Source organism: Euphorbia lathyris, chromosome 5 (genome assembly GCF_963576675.1).
Source record: "Euphorbia lathyris chromosome 5, ddEupLath1.1, whole genome shotgun sequence".
NCBI classification, from domain to species: Eukaryota; Viridiplantae; Streptophyta; class Magnoliopsida; order Malpighiales; family Euphorbiaceae; genus Euphorbia; species Euphorbia lathyris.
The window spans coordinates 4,348,962-4,369,581 of NC_088914.1; positions in this window are offsets into that span (position 1 = coordinate 4,348,962).

Genomic DNA, 20,620 nt, shown 5'->3' on the forward strand with positions numbered 1-20,620 from the left:
GTCTTAGGCAGTGACGGAGCCAGAGCTCAAAGTCCGGAGGGGCTCCATTGTATGAAGATTTTTTTTCTTAATAACGATTTAAGGCTTTGATTCATAGTAGTCAAATCAAAATTTTCAAATTTTTGATAATATAAGGGTAAATTTGATCATAAATGGAAATATTAAGGTACAAAACAACTAAGGTTCAATATAAAGTAAGGATAAAGTGCAAAAATACTCTAATGTTTACCCCTAAGATCAATTTTACCCCTAACGTCTAAAATGGTGCAATTTTACCCTTAACGTTGGCAGCCAAGAGCAATTTTATCCCTAACGTTGACAAGTTTGGTCAATTGGAAAAATTATTTATCAAATTGTCTTCTCAATTATGAATTTTGTAACTAAAAAAGTACAATTAAAAATAATAAATGAGGTTAATAATGATTAAAAATGATATTTAATATTGATATTTTTAAAGGAGAATGAGATTTAAGGAAAAAATTAAAATGAGATAAAAAGTGAAAAGAAGGAGATTCAAACATAGAACCAATTGGATGTAAAGATTCTTTTAATTATCACTACAACCAACTATGCAAACTTAGTTTTATGTCATATAATCACATTCTACATTATAAGTACTAATTTTAACTATTTTGGGGGCTGCTCGGGACTGAACCAATGTCCGTCATGGGTGTTCCGGAGGGTCGGAGGGTCGGGAGACCCTCCCCTACCCCCTGGCTCCGCCCCTGGTCTCAGGCAACGTTGCTTTGAGTGTGGTGGCAGATTGATTGTGACAGACTTCGTTTGATATCGGAATCAGTATTGAGAATGGTATGGTGGATTTATCGATCGAAGGGAAGAAAGCGAAGCCATAGAAGGACGCCGACGGTGGTGGACGCGGATCTGACGTTTCTCGGACAGTTTGTGGCAGATAAAATCCTTAGTTTTTCAGTATTAAAGAATCGGTTAGCCATGCTTTGGAGAGCTGGACAAGGAATCAATATACAGTAGGTAAGCAGCAATTTGTACTCCTTTGAATTCTTTCATTCGGTTGATAGGGATATGGTGCTTGTTGGGGTCCTTGGACCTTTGATAATTATGTGCTAGTTATGAACCATTGGTATTTGGGTGATAATCCGGAGTCCGTTGAGTTATTTGAGATGCCTATTTGGGTGCAGATTCATGGGTTTCCAGCTGAAGGAGTTGGTAGGCAAATGGGTGATTTTATTGGAGTTTTCAAAGAGTATGATGCGAATAATAATGTTGGCTTTCGCAAACAGTTTATGCGAATCAGAGTATTAATGGGCATTCGTAAGCCACTGAATATATTCAAGAAAATTAAGAAAGCTAGGGATGAGTGGTCAATTATTGTCTTTAAATATGAACATTTGGGGATCTTTTGCTATATTTGTGAGCTACTGGACCATACTGATAAATACTATGAGAAGGTGTTTGATTTGCATGGTTCTGAAGTTCGTCGAGAGTGGGGTTGAAGGAACCTCTTCGAAGAGGGGATCAGGCTGGAGCTCGTTGGTTACGGGAAGAGAGTGGGAAGGGTGGACATAAGTGGAGGGCTTCCTCTCCTTCATGTATAAACACGTTAGGTCATGCTTCTCCAAAGCTTCTTCCGCCATTATTACCTGCAGAAAAGTCAGAAAGAGCAGTTTGTGTTAGAAATCTCCTCCCCTCATTTTGCTTCTTCGAACCTTGGGCCTCTCTCCACTCCTCCAAAAACCTTAGTGTCGATGACATGATTTCACTGGGCCTTCGGATTTCCTGGTGCCAAAGTTTATGGTTGCGGGCTTGCCATATAGCCCAGAGGACAGTGGTACTTTTTCTGATTGTATCAACGTCTGACTTCAAGCACCACTGAAGGGCCCAATCCTCAATTCTATCCCACTCTTCACCAGGCGGATCAACTCCCACTTCCTACCAGCATTGTCTTGCATAAGAGCAGCTAGCAAAAAGGTGCCAGTCATGTTACACATCATTTGGGCACATTAAACATGAAATTGGAACAGCTACCTGATAGGGGTCAAAAACCCCTATCTTTGGGTACGGTTTTAGGACGGTTTTTAGTGTTATTTCATGAATAAGCGAGCAATTCTCGCATTTATATGCCTTTGTGTGAGTTAGTTAGGAATTGGAAATGTTTTATTAACTTTTTGTTGTTTAGGCTCGTTTTCTGATCATTTTAGGCAAATAAGCCCAAAATGGCATGTATATTATAATTCCGTTATCTTTTATAGCTAATTGATCCGCCAAAAGTCACACCAAACGGAGCGTTTGCTCAAAATGAGCGATTGGCGGGTCAATTTAGCCTCGAGAATAATGTTATTTGGAGTTTTCGTGCATGCGCAGGGGTAAATTCGGGCGAAAATTACATCGTGGAACATCGAGCAACCGTGCGGAAGCGTGCAGGGCAAAACAGCTCATCGAACTGACCTTTTTAGGCCAGCTCGCCGAGCTGGCCATGCCAGCTCGCCGAGCAGGCCTCCAGGGGCCTGCTCGCCGCGAGCTGGCCTGCAAGGGCCAGCTTGCCGAGCAGCGCGCCCTGCTCGGCGAGCTGACCTGCGGGAATTGGTCAAAAATACCAGTTTTGACCCCATGACTCCACGACCGGTCCCACGACTTCCCACCTGCACAAGGACACGAAATAGGTCAAAAAGAGGGCCCGAGCTACAACTATAAATAGAACTTTTCCATTGTAAATTAGATATCTTTCATTATTGTAATTTACTTTAGCTTTCCCCTTGAAGTTCCTCTCCATCTCCTCCATCTTCTTCAACCTCCATTGAAGCTCCTTCAAATCTGTTCACCGAGGAATATTCAAGGTCCGTCCTTAAGACCTAGGAAGCCGACTGCAGAGTAGACAGGTTCCCTGAAAGGGATTTTCGTATCACCTTTTATCTTTCCTTGTTTGTACTCTTTGGTACAGTCTATGAATCCTAGGCTAATTGTATCCTGTGACATTGTTCTTCGTCTTTAATAATATTTTAGCTCTTATTCTGTTCTATGATTAATTGTTTAATCTTTGTCTTATGCTTTATTCAATTGGTTTAACTCATTCAAAAGCCCCAAAATCTAGTAGGCACATATTGCGAGCTGAATCTGACCTAGTCAGAGCCTAGGAGATTGACGACCTCTTAGTTGATTAAGCCCAAATTGCTGAGCCTTAGACCTAGTTTCGGCCTTACAAGGGAATCACGCACTAGGGACTTCAGGAGGGTAAGTAGGGTTAATCGCCTTGAATACAAGTGACTTAGATTAGGTTTTTAATCAATAGACCTAATAACCTAACTTCATTATTATCGTTTATACCATGTTCCTTCGTTTAATTGCATTAGTGAAAGATCACCTAGGAGTAGTATAACTTAATTAGGAGTAGTTTAACTTAATTAGGCGTAGAATAACTTAGCTAGAATTAGTATAACTTAGCCAGGAGTAGCGTAATTCAACCTAGGAGTAGATTAACTTAAACAAACAAATTCAAAACCCACAAAGCCTAGATAACACCTAAGACCAAGTAGCTCGATACTTGTGGTAAATAAGTCTTGTGGATTCGATACCTGGACTTTCCAGATTTATTACTTGATAACGACAGGGTACACTTATCCCTTAGTGAGCCTTATGGTACCGAACGCCGTGAGGCGCATCACTACCCTCCTGGTAGCCAACCTTATCCAAAGTGCTAAAATGCTAGAGCATAACCTCCAAATAAACAATTTGACTTTAGGTGGAAGCTCAATCCCCTATAGCATCGACCACCCTTCTTCCTCCACACTCCTCTCTCTCCCTTGGGCTAGCAATCTATAGCCTGACTTGGACGAGTAAACCCCATCATGTGTAAAATGCCACATAAGTCTATCTTCTCTGTCCGTCATAGGGATAACCAGTTTACTGATGGCCAGCACCTGCTCCTCATCAAAATTGCGGCTTAACTTTCCAAGGTCCCACAGTCTATTCCCTTGGATAAAGAGATCATGTACCTTTACTTCCACGTTCTCCCCATTCGCCAGGGGGCCAACAAATAGCTTTTCTTTACTCCAAATCCAAGTATCCCTGTGGGCTGATACTTGATTTCCACTCCAAATATGCCATCTCATGCTAGAATTAAGTACACTAATTGAGCTCCAAACACTTCTCCAAACAAAACTAGGATTAGTACCCAATTTGGATGAAAGGAAAGTCCCTTTAGGGTAATATTTAGCTTTGAACATGCGACTAACCAAAGTATTTGGATCATCAATCAACTTCCAACCCTGTTTACCTAATAAGGCAATATTGAAGTCCCTTAAGTCACGAAAACCCAGGCCACCGCACTGTTTGCTTCCACACATACGGTCCCAGCTCAACCAGTGGATTCTATTACTTCCATCTTCCTTTTTGCCCCACCAAAAGGAGTTCATCATCTTCTGCAGTTCCTCACAAATGGATTTAGGTATCAAGAAGGTACTCATACAGAAGGTTGGCAGTGCCTGTGCTATAAATTTAAGCAAAACTTCCTTCCCAGCTGCAGATAGAAACCTAAAAGTCCAGTTATTCAAGCACTTTGCTAATTTCTCCTTCAGGAACTCGAAAATGGACCCTTTAGATCTACCAATTAACGAAGGTAGCCCCAGATATCTGCTCGTATCTAGAGGAGTATGCACCTGGAGAATATCACTGATGCCCGTTCTCAATTCACCTCCAACATTTGAACTGAAGAAGATACCCGATTTGCTCACCGCCTGGCCAGATACTTCCTCGTATACGGATAGCAATTCTTTCATCTTATTCACTACTAGAAAATGTGTGATTGCTGACGCAATTTTCCGACGGAACGGATTTCCGTCAGTATACTTTTTGTCAAAAAGATTAACGGATTTTTTGACGGAATAAAAATTTCACCAAAATGTATTGGCGGAAAATTCCCGCCATTGATTCCGATAATATATTTTATGGAAATTTTTCCGTCAAAATGGTTGACGGAATACAAATCCGTCAACACATTCTAACGAAATAAGTGACGGAATTCCGCCAAAATTAATATATTTCAATTTTTTTAAACAAAAAATCCTATTATTCTAACTTGAATGTTTAATTTTATTTTTGTTATAGATAGATTTATGAAATTAATATCTCTATTTGAATTTATTTTTTATTTCTTAAGGTGTTTAATAACTTTTTATTTATCAAAATTATATATACATCTAGTTAAGTTAAACACTTTTTTCATATGGATTTTAAATTCGTCATAATAATCTAATTTTCTATCAAATGTATCATAGGGATAAGGCACAAAAATACCATTAATGTTTACAATCAGAAACAATTTTACCCCTAATGTTTGAAATCAAGAGTAATTTTACATCCTAACGTTGTCAAGTTATGTCAATTTGAGAAATTTTTGTGTTTTATAATAATGTCTGAAATTGACCCAACTTGCCAACGTTAGGGGTAAAATTGCTCTTTGCCGCCAACGTTATGGGTAAAATTGCACCATTTTAGACATTAGGGATAAAATTGCTCATGGATCTAAACGTTAAGGGTATTTTCGCACCTTATCCCATCATAAATATATAACAAATTTTAATTAAAACGTAAAAGAAATATGTAATAATAAATATTATTTAAATTAATATTATTATTCATATTTCTAGTTATTTACTTGTGTGGCAGGAATTTTCACATGTACCTTAATGAGCAAGTGAATTTGCTCATTCACCGTTAGATATAGACTTATTAAATCTAAGCCTCATGATGCTTTGAATCTCTACCTTAGGATTCTAATAAGCCTAGATCTAACGGTGAATGAGCAAATTCTACATGCTCATTAAGATGCATGTAATCAAGACTGTGTGATTATATGATGATTCATCATTACTTGTCGAATTTAGAATATATTATTATATTAGATAATCATACTTAATTTCAAGACTAAGAATTACTACTTAATTTCATACATTATTATTATAAAAGATAATTATACTTATTTTCATCCAACCTACTTAGGATTAACCTTCTTCCTTCCCTCCCAAAACTCAGTTTCACTAAAAAATTCATACTTATTTTCATCATTATGGGCCACAATTACTAGGTTATTATTATTGTTTTGGTCATCTCATTGTGCACATGTGTAGGTGTATTTCTTCTCTTATATTTGTTGCCTTTTATTTGGTTTTCTGTTGTATCTTATTTCCAAATCCATGTCAACTTGTTTTTGTTTTTCCTTCTCTCACCATTTATTCATTTGTTTGTGGTTTTAAGTGAGTTTTATTCTATGAAGCACCGATACTTTCCAGAGGTCACCGTACGCGTATCCGATACTCCGGGTGCGGGGATTCGGCGGGATACGTACGGGACACGCTTGAGAAGTATCCCCTTTTATCTTTTTTTTTAAATAAGGGGATACGCGAGGATACTTCGGGGACACGTCGGGGATACTTTAGGGGTTTTTTTAAAAAAACTTTGAAAGTATAAGGGTTTTTAAAAAAACTCAGAAAATATAAGGATTAAAATGAAATAATCCCAGGATTACTAGTATGTACAGACACGAAATCGATTGAACCCTAAACTAAAATTGAAAATCTCTCTTGTGCTTTTTTTATGAATCAATGACTTATTAGTTAATATTATGGATGTTATTTGTGGTTTTATAATGACTCTAAAGTATTATTTGTGTTTTTATAATGACTTTATGAATATGATTTGTGATTTATATATTTATGTATCTTTTGAATTTTCATTTATAATGATATATATATATTATTAATTATATATAAAATTTATCGTATCCCCGCTGTACCCGTATATCATATTTTTTAGAAATGTCGTTTACCGTATCCGTATGCGTACCCGTATCGGTGCTAATATGTTTTATTGAATTTGTGAAGAATGTACATGAGCAAGGAATGAAGTGGAGTTTGAGCAACTAGTGTGGGTGCCTTAAAGAGTTGGTCTGAGTAAAAGACATACATTTGGCGGAGGGAACTATCCCAATTTGGTGGTGTGAAGAACTAAAGATCACTATTGCAAAAGCAAAAATATATGTTTTAAATTCTCTAACTACAACAGGTCGAAAAGTTACTCATACTCAGGTTGCATTTTGTAAATTATAATTGGCATGCTAGCATAAAACGATGTATATTATGCATTTGTGTATATGAAATACAAGATAAATACATTTGTTGATATATAAAGCTCCCTTCAATCCAAATGTTGAAATGTAATAATATTTATTTTTATTTATGAATTTTAATTATGAAATCAGTGCTAATATATAGAGCTCCCTTCAATTCAAACGTTGGAATATATTAACGGAAATTATCCGTCAAAAACTCGTTAGAATGATTTCCGTCAAAATTCCGTCAAAATCTTTTACTGACGTGTGTTCAGTTGACGGTTTTCGTTTCAGCAGTATTCCGTCAAAAAGCAATTTACTGACGGAATTTCGATTTTTCTGATGGAAATTTCCGTCAGGAAATGAGTGTTTTCTTGTAGTGATTGCATTCTTCTATCGTGGCACTGAAAAACAGAAAGCTATCATCAGCGAAGAAAAGATGGGTGATACTTGGAGCTCTCGTGCAAATTTCGCACCCCTGAATGCTACCCTCCCTCTCAGCTGAACTGATTAATTGTGAAAGTACCTCTGCACACAGTAAGAAAAGATATGGGGAAAGGGGATCCCCCTGTCGAAGCCCTCTGCCTGGAGTTAACGGCCCAATAACTTCTGAATTAATCACAAAGGAATAGGAAACAGTGTTGATCCCGTGTGATTAGTTCCAAGGGGGGGTTGGGAACTAATGTAACTTTTTCGTTTAATAATGCTGACTTAATCAATTCTTTGAATTACTTACCTCAGTTTTGGTCAGCACGGCCGAGAGATGTAAGACAGCTTTAGTCAGAGACTGACTAGAACTGTTTTACTTGTGAGTTGGAAATTAACACTTAAGGTCAGCTTCCAACTCAGCACTCTAATTACGCAGTGTCAGCTTATACAATTTATATCCTGAGTAATTTAAGCAAACAGCACATACATATATATTGAGAGAAAGGGTTAGAAATTACTCAACAGATTTATCCTGGTTCGGCCTCACCGCCTACGTCCAGTCCCTAGAGTCCTTCCGGGCTTTTCCAATCCAATACTGAGCTCCTTAAAGGTAGAGCACAAACCGTTTACAAGGCAGTTGAATATGTAAGAGTACCTTCCTCTATTCGTCTACTCAACTCCTACTGAGCGCTATAACCGAACACTCAGATTTTTCTCTACCGCTGAGTACTAAAACTGAGTACTCAGCACCACTCTCTCAATCTTTTACAATTGATACAAATCTGTTCTTTCTAGATGAAGAACACTTTAGATGAAAACAAATTCAATCTAGCTTTTACACAGAGATAGAAATTTGGTGTAAGATCTTCTTCTTGTTTGAATGTGCTTTGTATGTATACTCTTTTTCTTTTGTATTTCGGCAAAGGATCCAAGTGAAGCACTTGTCCTTTTATAGTAAATTCCTGGTGTGGCAATCATTTGAATATGGAAGTATCCGTTGAATTCAAACGGCTCCTTGCATCATTCACTGGTCAGCATACAGATGTAGCAGGCCAATCCTGTCTTCTGAAATTAGCAGGCGTCAGGCTTGTCTTCTTCCGCCAGGTTCGTCTTCTAGCGCCAGTTTCGTCTTTTAGCTAACGGCCAGTTGACCCATGCATCTCGAAACTGTCTCCGTGCATAATTCCAAAGCTTCTGTTATTGGTGCAGACATTTGTCGGATCTTGTCTTTTTGCAAACGGATCATTCGCGCTGTCCTGACGAGCACTCAGCTTGAATTTATTGACGTTACCTTTGTTCTTTGTCTCTAGCGAGGCTGAGTCATATTCTACTCAGCTTCCATGGTCAGCTTCGTCTGCAAGCTTTAGTTTTAGAGGAAGACTTCTCTTCTTTGATGCTGAGTTGTGTTCCACTCAGCTTCTCTGGTCAGCTTTATCTTCAAGCGTTAGTTCTGAAGATGATGTTTCTTCTTTAATGCTGAGTTCTTTTCTACTCAGCTTTTGTGCCTTATGCTGACTTCATTCTGTCGTACTTTTTATTTTTGTTCACTTATAATTATACTCAACATTGAACAAACACATTAGTACAATTAAATCAAAACACTTAAATTTAATTGCCCCTTAATCATGGATTAACTTTAAATAATTTTGTCAAATCAAAATCATGTGGAAAGGTGTTTCAACAAACTCCCTCATTTTGATGTTGGAAAAAATATTTAATTGCGGAACTCAGCATCGAGATTCCCCATGATTGATTTACCTTTTATACTTCTGAAATTTCTCCCCCGTAAGGGTTGCATCTGTTGACTTAAATTAACTCTAAACCTTCTAAGATTTAATCGAGTAAAAATAAGACATGCTTATACTGACTTAGTTCAATTCTAGACCTTCCAAGATCTAATTCAGATGAGCCTAGGTCAGCTTTCAGAAGATTGTCAATACTTGGAATATATAGTTATTACTCAGTGTGGCTCATAAGTATCAGAGTTATGGGTATAAGATTCATGTATATTGAGTATATTTTACTTGTATTTTTCTTATGTTCACAAGATTTTTACTTTGTTCAATGTTTAGTTTAAGTATGACAGATCAGTATAGAATCATAATAGGTAAGCATCGCATATAGATAAGTCAGTTTAAAAAGAAAAGATGCTTATAATAGATAGTCAGCACAAACATGCCAAAAGTTACAAGTCTAGGACTATTCCTAATCTATCTTTTCATGTTGACTTGAATTTTGCCTTTGCCTTTGGCAGTTCTTTGTTGCTGACTTGGATTTCTTGGGTCAGCAGAAGATGGATCAGGCTTCTGCTGAGTTATCTCCCTTTGTCTCTGCTGAGTTCCACCAGCGCGTTCGTTCTCCCCTGTTTTGCCAGCATCGGGATTGGAAAGAGGAGGAAAGAAGATTCCCTGCTGAGCAGCACGAGATAATTTGGATGAGTACTGTTGAAGTTGACTCGTACTTTCCCGAAGACCATCGAAGACTGCCATGCCATCGGCCATAGTGGGAGCGGGGATCTTAATGTTGCAACTGAGCATACTTAAAAGATACTCATGAGATTTCCCGATCTAAGTGATAGATTCTGTCAGTTTGGCATATGATTGATGAAACATCCTGAGCAGGGCAGTGTCATAATTTTGACGTTGAACATTAGTATGCCGAACCTGCTTAAGGGTAGATTGAGTACACTGCAGAATATCATTAGTCTTCACGAGGTCAGTGTCCATTTCCTGTTTATTCAGGTTGAGGAGTCGAACAGCTTCACTAATCTGTTCGATGGAACATTAGGAAGAAGAGGAGATAAGCTCACGAGTTCCAGTCAGCTCAGAGGTCAGCTAGGAGAAGTGTTGATTTACCTCAGAAGAGTTTGCATAAGTTGAGTTCGCAGCTGATAAGGTATTAAGTTGACCTTGGATGGAGTTCATATGGTTCACCATCATCAGCTGGAGTTCAGCCAGCTTCACTATTAATTCTTGCTTGGGTTGTTGAGATTGAAAGGATGTCATGACACTCAGTAAGTCCTTGAGACCCTTGATTTCAGTCAAAAGTTGAGTGACAGAAGAGAGTTGTGTTGGCTCAACATTAACAGACCCAGCAGCATCAGCATTGGTTTGATGAATATCCTGAAGTAAGGCTTGAGCTGAGTCAATGATTCTTCGTCCAGACTCAGTAGCATGTAAGTAAGCATAGGATTCATCATTTTGTGGTTCAGAGGCTGGAATATGAGTAGCACCGGATGGAGGAGGTGTTTGATGCTGTCTAGAAACAGAAGTGCCAGCATGGTCAGCAGCTGGACTTTTATTCAGGTCAGTAGCAGGAGCTGACTGATTAGCATTCTGCGTTGAAGGATTTGGAAGAGGAGGATCAGCAGAATTGTTTACTTACTCAAGATCAGTCTGAAACTGAGTATTATCAGAAGGTTGAGGTAGTTCAGAGCTGACTTGAGCAGGATTTTCCTTTGCTAACTCTTTGTCTTGAGCAACAGGAACTTCGAGCACTTGCTCGGCAGAAATTGGACCCTCAGGAGCTTTGGGATCGGCTTGTTCCTCAGCTTGAGAAACAGACGCTTGCTTTTTCTTGAGTTGGTCTGGAGTTGGCTTAGTGACCGTGGAGAAGAATTGAAACTGGAGTGTGGTGAGGTCAGTGATTGGTTCCCTTAGGGGAGAATCGTCCAGAAGATCAATGACTGGGGATTTTTGAGCCTTTCGTTTGAGTCATTTGCCTGTGCTGTCCTTTTTTGTTGGAGGAGAGGGATCAGCAGAAATGGAGTCAAGGGACTCAGAGGCTGAGTTAATACCAAGGTCGGCATCAAGGCCTTCTACCACCTTGTCCTTCACTGGTGACTTTGCACTATGCTCAGCTTGGTCAGTTTCAACTCGTTCACTTTGCTCAGCAGCAACATTCACATTCGGCTTAGCCGATCCTGTCTTGTCAGCTTGATGCTGACCTCCAATATCACCCAGTTCTTCTTCTTGGTCAGTAGGAGTTTTCTCAAGATCAATCTCTTGACTTCTCACAAAGTGTGAGTCTTCGGAGATTACAAAGTCAATAGGAGGTGCATCAATTGGCTTTAACCCATAATTTTTCTTCTTCTTTTGCAAGGGTTGCTCAGGGGTTTCTTCACTTTCTTCCTCAGGCTCAACTTGCCTTTTCTATTTCTCTGCTGACTTAGGTTCACCTTGAGTTTGTGCAGCATCAGCTTTGCTGGAGATTATTCTCAGCTTCTTTGGAGCCATGTTGACATCCCTTGCGGATTGGTCAGCTTTTCGCTTCTTATCTTGCCTTGTTCGATCAGCATGTTCAACCATTACTTTCTTTCCTTTCTTGGTTGGCACATCCTGTGCTACTTCAACTATATTATCCCCTTCTTTATTTTCTTCTGCACCTTTCCCTTTCTTGGATTTAATCGGCTGGTTATACGCTAACCCAAATAGCAGTGCCACTGTGATTTCTGTTCCCCAAGTCTCAACTTCTTCGACCGTGCTTACTTGATGGTCCTGAAGAATTTTCGTGATGAGGGAGCCTAGCCTGAGTTTCCCGGTGCTCCGTTGGAATGCGCCGATAAGAAATACGGGCATATTAAGTGGTTGGTAGGTCAGCATATGCCAAATGAAGCATTGCTCAAAGTTTGAGGCTGATGAGGAGGAGTTGACCTTTGGGAACAGGAAGTTGGTCAGGATGTAATGGGCCATGTTCTGAGGCTGACCCATACACGTACTGGCTATTTCTCCTTTGTGGTCCTTCGGCTTATAGAACTCAACAGGGTAGTCAAGTTTGGCGTGATCGTTCGTGGTCCCGAATTCTATACCTTTGGCCGGCAGCTTTAGCAGGGTTGCTAGATAGGATGGAGTGATTGTGATGTTCTTGCCTTTGACCCTGGTCACTAAGTGGTCAATATTGTCCCTGTTAACTCTGAGGTTTGTGTAAAACTCCCTTACCAGGTGTGGATAGGTGTTACCGGGGAGAGAGAAGAGTTGGGTCCAGCCGTTTTTGGAGATCCACTCACAGAAGGGTTTCTCAGCCTCTACGAACCCTTTCGAGAACCAACGACAGCGGAGTACTTCGCAACCTTTTACGCTGTTGTAGACGGGGAGGCATACCTTCTCCTTAGGCTGCTTCTCCTTCTTCTATTTCTTTGACGGAGTTGCTTGGTCAGCTTGAGGGTTTTTGCTTGGAGTGGAACCCTTGGTTTGGTCATGCTGACCATGTCCTTGAGACTCACTTGATGTCTCTTCGTAGTCCTACTGAGCAAGAGACGGAGGGTTTTCATCGGAGCGATTGTTATCGTAATCGGCACCGGAGATATTTTGTGAATCGTCAGACATGATTCCTTGAGAAATTTTGAGAGATTTTGGGATTTAAGAGAGAGAGAGATTGAATGCCAGAAATTTCGAATGTAAAGAGGTATGAGTGGGAATTCGTCCACTATTTATAGGAATGCCGAGTTGATCTGATAGGTCGGAATGGCGGTTTGGCATCGAGATGATCAATCGACGGGAATCCTGGCATTTATGACACATTCGGTGCATGTGTTTTCTCATTATTGTGCTCATGTCATCCTAGGTGGCTTATTCAATGCACGTGCTAGCATTTATTGGTTTTACTTAGTGTCTAGAATCTCAAGCATTTTTGTCTTTCTGAGTGCTCAGTTTTACGTAGAAGAAATATTTGTGTTCTTAGTAACTCAACTTAAGATAATCACTCAATATGTATGTCTACTCAGCATAGGGTGATATAATTCATATTTAGCTCAGCATGCAATAGTTACTAATTTAGCACAACTCACTCAGCATGGTAATCACTCAACATTCAATTTAAGCATAGAATTTTATTGAAGAGGATTAGACATACCGATAGCTTCCCTTAGTATGTTAAATTGCTCACGAGCCAAAGGCTTCGTAAAGATATCCGCAAGCTGTTCATCTGTTGGTACGTAGGTCAGCTTGATCTCCCCTTTGAGTACATGATCTCTAATGAAGTGATGTCGAATGCTGACATGCTTCATCCTGCTGTGTTGGATTGGATTTTTGGACAAGTCGATGGCACTCTTATTGTCGCATTTGACTTCGATTGTATCAGTTTGTACTCCATAATCCTCCAGCTGTTGCTTAATCCATAGGACCTGGGCCACACAGCTTCCAGCAGCAATGTACTCACCTTTAGTTGTTGACAGGGCCACTAACGATTGCTTCTTGCTGAACCAAGATACTAGACAGCTTCCAAGGAAGTGACACCCTCCTAAAGTACTCTTATGCTCTAGCTTATCTCGTCCATAGTCAGCGTCAGTGTATCCAATGAGTGTGAAGTCATTTGTATTTGGATACCATAAACCTGCATTAACTGAGCTCTGCAAATATCTGAAAATTCTTTTTACAGCTATAAGGTGAGATTCCCTAAGGTCTACTAGCAGTAAGATAAAGTAGAGAGCCAATCATACCTCGATATAACTTACTGTCTACTGACTTACCTTTCTCGTCAGCACAAAGGACAGTGTCAGTACCCATTGGGGTAGATATGGGCTTACATTCTTCCATATCGAATTTCTTTAATATTTCTTTGGCATACTTAGACTGACTGATGAAGATGCCATTCTTCCCTTCCTTGATTTGTAGGCCAAGGAAGAAGTTGAGTTCCCCCATCATTGATATCTCGAACTCAGTTTGCATCTGTTTACTAAATTCTTTGCACATAGATTCATCAGTAGCACCAAAGATTATATCATCTACGTAAATTTGTGCCAACATGGTATTTTTACCCTTTTTCTTAATGAACAAAGTTGTGTCAGCTTTGCCTCTGACATAGTTCCTGGTCAGCAGGAAATTGGTCAACCTCTCGTACCAAGCACGTGGTGCTTGTTTCAAGCCATACAGGGCCTTCTTGAGTTTATAAATATGGTTTGGAAATTTTGGATCTTCAAACCCGGGAGGCTGACTAACATATACCTCTTCGTTTATAAATCCATTAAGCAAAGCACTTTTGACATCCATTTGATATAGTTTGAAGTTCATGAAACTAGCATATGCACACAATATTCGTATAGCCTCTAACCTAGAAACGGGAGCAAAGGTCTCACCATTGTCAATGCCCTCTTGCTGACTATAGCCTTGGGCTACAAGTCGGGCTTTGTTTCTGACTACATTACCTTGCTCATCTAGTTTGTTTCTAAAGACCCACTTAGTTCCTATGGTCTTTTGATTCCTAGGTTTTGGTACTAAATCTCATACCTCATTTCTCTTGAATTGATCAAGCTCTTCTTGCATAGCATTGATCCAGAATTCGTCGTGCTAAGCATCGGTGAATCTCTTTGGTTCATGGACTGAGACGAACGCAACATTTATAAGATATCTCCTAAGTTGATTTCTTATCATCAGGTTGTTCTCAGCAGCATCAAGAATGGACTTCTCCGAGTGTCCTCTTGGAATTTTGATTTCTTTGGGTAATGTTGAGTTGTCAGCAGTTGGTGTTTCAACAATCTCTGCAGTTTTAGATTGGTCAACAAAGATAATTTCGGGTTCGCTTTTACCTTTAGTCAGCCCGTGCGGTAATGACTCAGCGGCTCCATTTTGGTCAGCGGAAGCTGAGCCAGGGTCATCTTCGGCAGACTGACTTGACTTTCCTACAGGGTCAGTTTCACCGAACTCGATATGGACAGATTCTTCTACGACTTGAGTTCGTTTATTAAACACCCTATATGCTTTACTGTTAGTTGACTACCCTAGAAAGATTGCTTCGTCAGCTTTAGAATCAAATTTGGAAAGGTTGTCTTTCGTATTGAGTATAAAACACTTACAACCAAAAGCACGAAAGTATCCAATGTTGGGCTTTTGTCCTTTCCAAAGTTCATAAGGGGTTTTCTTAAGAATAGGTCTAACTAAAGCCCTATTGAGTATATAGCACGCTGTGTTGACAGCTTCACCCCAGAAATACTTTGGAAGCCTATTCTCACTCAGCATTGTCCTAGCTATTTCAACTAGTGTTCTGTTCTTCCTTTCAACAACCCCATTTTGTTGAGGAGTTCTAGGAGCAGAAAAATTATGGTCAATGCCGTTGACTTCACAGAATTCATCAAACTGTTGGTTTTTTAATTCTCCGCCATTATCACTATGGATGTGAGCTAGTTTTAAATCTCTGTCATTTTCAAGTTTTCTTATCAATGTTGAAAACATCTCAAAGGCTTCATCCTTGCTACTCAGCAAGAGAACCCATGTATACCGAGAGAAATCATCTACAATGACTAAGGAAAATCTCTTACCACCCAAGCTGAGTGGCTGGACCGGTCCGAAAAGATCCAAGTGTAGCAATTCCAATGGTCGTTTGGTTGAGATAATATTGTTACTTTGAAAAGACTTTTTGGTTTGTTTACCTTGCTGACAAGCATTGCATAATTGATCTTTCTTAAATCTAAGTTTGGGCAAACCCCCCTTAACTAATTGCTTTCTTGCTAATTTGGCAAGGAGGTTCATGCTTACATGACCAAGTCTCCTATGCCATAGCCAGGAGTTATCCTCCTTTGACACTAAGCATATATTTTTCGAAAAATTCTTTTCTAAACTCAACATGTACACATTGTCAACACGAGGGGCAGTTAAAATCAAATCGTTTGTTTTTCCCTCGAGTACCCGACACTCAGTGGCGTCAAATACAACCTTTCTACCGCTATCACACAGCTGAGCCACGCTCAATAGGTTATATTTGAGACCCCTGACTCAGTAGTAGGGTTACCTCCGATAGTACCTGAACCTACTATCTTACCCTTTTTGTTGTCTCCGAAGCTTACACTTCCACCTCGTTTATGCTCAAGTGTGATGAATTGAGTTTCATCACCAGTCATATGCCTCGAGCATGCACTGTCAATATACCAAAGCTTTGACTTCTCCACGCACCTCAGGCTCACCTGCATTTTAAACTACTCATCTTTAGGTACCCAATTCTTTTTGGGTCCTCGTTAGTTAGCATGAACAGGTGTAGCATCATATTTTATTTTGTGACGGCACAAATTTATGGTGTGGCCATCTTTACCACAAAAGTCACAAAAAATTGCCCTTTGAGGGTATTTTCTCTTTTGGTCAGCGCGATGGTGCTGAGCATACCAACACACCTTTATGGTGTGTCCTCTTTTTCCACAACAGTCACACTGACTGTTCTGCTGAGTGTACTGTCGATGCTGACCAGTACCTTGATACTCAGTATTGGGATAGAACCTTTTCTTAGCCGATGTGTTCAGCTGGTTCTGTATGGTTGTGATGTCCTTTCTCAGCTTTTTAGAGTCCGATTGGACTTTAGAGACAAATTTATGCATTATTTTCAAATTTTCATCCTGTCTAGTGTTGTCCTGAAGTAGATGTCGGAGATCACTCAGTTTGACCTCCTCAATCTCATCACATCGCCTGCTGAGTGCCTTTATTTTATTATTACACTTTTTGGTCTGTGTATATAAATCACTCAGGGCGTTGACCATTTCATTTCTAAGCAAAAGAAGAGACGTTACCTCATTGGAGTGGTCCTCTTGGTCAGTGTCATCTGAGAGGTCAGCTTGCTCAGATCGGCAGTGATCAGCAGCGTCGTCGGCCATGAAGCATATATTTGCTGACTCATTTGCATCAGCTTCTGATAAGGTTGGCTCATCACTGTCACTCCATGTGGCCACCATAGCTTTTCTGCTACCTTTCTTTTCTTTCTTCAGATTTGGACAGCTTGATTTAATGTGCCCAGTTTGGTGGCATTTAAAGCACGTGACATGCTTGGAGCTGTCCTTTTTGTATTTGTCGTTGGACTCAGCTTTGTACTTATCGCTTCTTTTGAATGGCCTTTTGTTGTTCTTGTCATTCTTTCTGAACAGCTTCTTCATTTTTCTTGTAAACATGGCCATTTCCTCATCATCTGATGAGTCAGCTTCGGTTGAGTCAGCTTTCATGACAAATGATTTTTGTTTCTTGTCCTCTAACTTTTCTTTAGCTTCAAAGTTCTTCATTGAGATCTCATGGGTCAGCAGAGATCCGACCAGCTCGTCATATTTGTACGTGGTCAGGTCTTGAGCTTCCTCCACAGCTGTTTTCTTAGCTTGCCAGCTCTTAGGTAGACTTCTCAAGATTTTCTTCACCTGCTCTTCTTCTGTGAAGATCTTGCCGAGTCGTTTAAGCTCATTTATGATATTTGTGAACCTTGAGTTCATCTCCGAGATGTCTTCATTCTCATTCATCTCGAACAGCTCGTATAATCGCATGTGTTGGTTCACTTTTGACTCCTTGACCTTGCTGGTACCTTCATAGGTCACTTCCAGCTTTTTCCATATTTCTTGTGCTGACTCACAACCTGAAATTTTGTTGTACTCTGCAGCATCTAACGCACAGTGAAGCATATTGATAGCCGAAGCATTATTTTTTAGTTTTCTAAGGTCATCCTCTGACCACTCAGTTTCACTCTTGACAACTTTTTCGTTGTCTACTGTTTTGTAAGGCACATATGGGCCTTGAACTATTGCAAGCCACGCACTCATATTTGTAGCTTGAATAAAGTTTTTCATCCTGTTTTTCCAAAATGTATAGTTTGATCCGAAAAACAAGGGAGGCCGACTAATTGATAATCCCTCAGCGAGAATCTGTGTTGTTTGATTTCCAGGAAGGAAACGAGTGTTGTTCTCAGCCATTTATAGGGATCAGCTCAAGATAGTTATATATTTGAGTAGTGAGCTACTGAGCTCTGATACCACTTGTTGGTCCCGTGTGATTAGTTCCAAGGGGGGGTCAGGAACTAATGTAACTTTTTCGTTTAATAATGCTGACTTAATCAATTGTTTGAATTACTTAACTCAGTTTTGGTCAGCACGGCCGAGAGATGTAAGACAGCTTTAGTCAGAGACTGACTAGAACTGTTTTACTTGTGAGTTGGGAATTAACACTTAAGGTCAGCTTCCAACTCAGCACTCTGATTACTCAGTGTCAGCTTATACAATTTATATCCCAAGTAATTTAAGCAAACAGCATATACATATATATTGAGAGAAAGGGTTAGAAATTACTCAACAGATTTATCCTGGTTCGGCCTCACCGCCTACGTCCAGTCCCCAGAGTCCTTCCGGGCTTTTTCAATCCAATACTGAGCTCTTTAAAGGTAGAGCACAAACCGTTTACAAGGCAGTTGAATATGCAAGAGTACCTTCCTCTATTCGTCTACTCAACTCCTATTGAGCGCTATAACCGAACACTCAGATTTTTCTCTATCGCTGAGTACTAAAACCGAGTACTCAGCACCACTCTCTCAATCTTTTACAATTGATACAAATCTGTTCTTTCTAGATGAAGAACACTTTAGATGAAAACAAATTCAATCTAGCTTTTACACAGAGATAGAAATTTGGTGTAAGATCTTCTTCTTGTTTGAATGTGCTTTGTATGTATGCTCTTTTTCTTTTGTATTTCGGCAAAGGATCCAAGTGAAGCACTTGTCCTTTTATAGTGAATTCCTGGTGTGGCAATCATTTGAATCTGGAAGTATCCGTTGAATTCAAACGGCTCATTGCATCATTCACTGGTCAGCATACAGATGTAGCAGGCCAATCCTGTCTTCTGAAATTAGCAGGCGTCAGGCTTGTCTTCTTCCACCAGGTTCGTCTTCTAGCGCCAGTTTCGTCTTTTAGCTAACGGCCAGTTGACCCATGCATCTCGAAACTGTCTCCATGCGTAATTCCAAAGCTTCTGTTATTGGTGCAGACAGTTGTCGGATCTTGTCTTTTTGCAAACGGATCATTCGCGCTGTCCTGACGAGCACTCAGCTTGAATTTATTGACGTTGCCTTTGTTCTTTGTCTCTAGCGAGGCTGAGTCATATTCTACTCAGCTTCCATGGTCAGCTTCGTCTGCAAGCTTTAGTTTTAGAGGAAGACTTCTCTTCTTTGATGCTGAGTTGTGTTCCACTCAGCTTCTCTGATCAGCTTTATCTTCAAGCGTTAGTTCTGAAGATGATGTTTCTTCTTTAATGCTGAGTTCTTTTCTACTCAGCTTTTGTGCCTTATGCTGACTTCATTCTATCGTACTTTTTATTTCTGTTCACTTATAATTATACTCAACATTGAACAAACACATTAGTACAATTAAATCAAAGCACTTAAATTTAACTGCCCCTTAATCATGGATTAACTTTAAATAATTTTGTCAAATCAAAATCATGTGGAAAGGTGTTTCAACAAACAGTACTAACACATAGCCAATGTAAATTCCTCAAAAGTGAAGGCTTTAGTCAATTCCTCATTCATGGCAGCTGTGACAGTTTCAGAACCAACACTGGCAGCCTCATAAGTAGATCTACCACTTCCCATGAACAACTTTTCAAAATAGTCCCTGACCACAGCCCCCATACCAACACTATCATCCACCTCATTCCCATCATCATCAATCAGGCTCGAAATCAAGTTGATATGTTTCCGTGCATTAACACTGGCATGGAAGAACTTAGAATTCAAATCCCCATCATGTAACCAGAAGATTTTAGCCCTTTGGTGGCAGTAGATCTCCTCCTATTCTAATAAAGTATTCAACTGTCTACGTGCCTTGAAGTAGTTTTCTACTTGGACCGGGTTAGTGCAATCCCGTAATTGTACAAGAATATTCTTACATCGTGCAATCTTCCTATCGAATCTCGCCTTGAAGTGCTTCCCCCACTCTCACATGGCCGAGTAACACAGTGACAGACATGCAGGCACGGGAGCCTAGCGATTCTGCCTCCAGATGTCCCGTACTAAACCAGTGAACGCATCCTCCCTCAACTAAGCATTATCAAAGCGAAACCACCTAACTTGTGGGCGCTCCATCCTACCACTAGGCTTTAACAATATAGGCGAGTGATCCGAATAAGCCGCAATCAGGTTTGTGACATCATATTGGGGGAAACGGCTACACCAATCACTAGAACCAAACACACGATCTAGCTTTTCTCTGACCCAAAACCTGGACCCTTTACCATGTTCCCACGTATACAGACTCCCCTTCATCCGTAATTCTATCAGTGTTGTCGAGGCAACAATCTCTGCAAAGCTATTTATTAATGACTGCGGGTAAATGATAGGGGTCAAAAACCCCTATCTTTGGGTACGGTTTTAGGACGGTTTTTAGAGTTA